The sequence below is a fragment of the Morone saxatilis genome, unplaced genomic scaffold (genome assembly GCF_004916995.1).
Source record: "Morone saxatilis isolate NCDOM2014 unplaced genomic scaffold, NCSU_SB_2.0 Contig3, whole genome shotgun sequence".
In the NCBI taxonomy this organism is placed as follows: Eukaryota; Metazoa; Chordata; class Actinopteri; family Moronidae; genus Morone; species Morone saxatilis.
This window is the reverse complement of record NW_023339873.1, coordinates 6,716,650-6,716,966: the sequence shown is the minus strand read 5'-3', so window position 1 is coordinate 6,716,966 and position 317 is coordinate 6,716,650.

Sequence of the window (317 nt, the reverse complement as noted above, 5' to 3'; positions counted from 1 at the left end):
AACAACAAAATAAAGGAGGAAATGCATTTTAAAAAAAAAACAGTAAAAAGAAAATTGCTTTCTGTTGTAAGCTGAGCGTTGTGTTGCATCAAAGAGTGCAATAAAGGACAAAAGGTAAGTTATTATACATACAAACACATAAATGAAAGAATACAGAAAGTGTAACTTCAGTATGCATAACATTGAATATACACATGCAACCAATTATTTGTTCCATTATACAGACATAAAACATCATTTTCCAATGTTATTTTTAACTCCAGCCTTCACTCTGACTCAACTATCTCACCCACATTCAAAGATTAAACTGTTTTTTT